We start from the raw sequence: 606 nt of genomic DNA on the forward strand, positions 1-606 counted from the left end.
AAAAAATTCTAATAATGTATTTTTAATTAATTATTATTTATATTATAATAGTTTGATATCGATAACATAACAATGGATCAAGAAGCAGCTGCTGCTTTTACGGTGTACACATGGTAATTTATTAAAAAAAGAAAAGACGCAGTGCGAAAAGGTGGTTTCAGTTCACCAAAGTAAGTATTTTATACTACATTATTAGGTAGTTTATTGTTATTAGTAACTATAAAATCAAAAACACACAACTTTGACCGCTTCTGAAATCAATTTAACCTGAGCATAATTAAGTAGATTGAAGCATAATCATTGATAAGCTCACACAGGATTCTGGGACGAATATTCGTCGATGTGCGTAGGCGTACAAATATCGTCGAATAGCGAACATTTACGCATTCGATTCGGATCATTTTACCGACAAGAAATGGAAAGTGTTCAGTATTTGCTGAACCGCCGCTATCCGTTTAGCCGAACATATATCCTTATCCGCACTGCTTGGTGTTCGGTGAACATCGTCAAATGTTCGTGCATCGATGTGCGGCGAATGCCGCATGCGTGGAACCGGTCACAGCAATGTTCGTCGTAGAGTGTAGTAGTGCAACGGTATCGGGGGGG

This window comes from Sipha flava, unplaced genomic scaffold, assembly GCF_003268045.1.
Source record: "Sipha flava isolate LNK unplaced genomic scaffold, YSA_version1 243_pilon_pilon, whole genome shotgun sequence".
Lineage (NCBI taxonomy): Eukaryota > Metazoa > Arthropoda > Insecta > Hemiptera > Aphididae > Sipha > Sipha flava.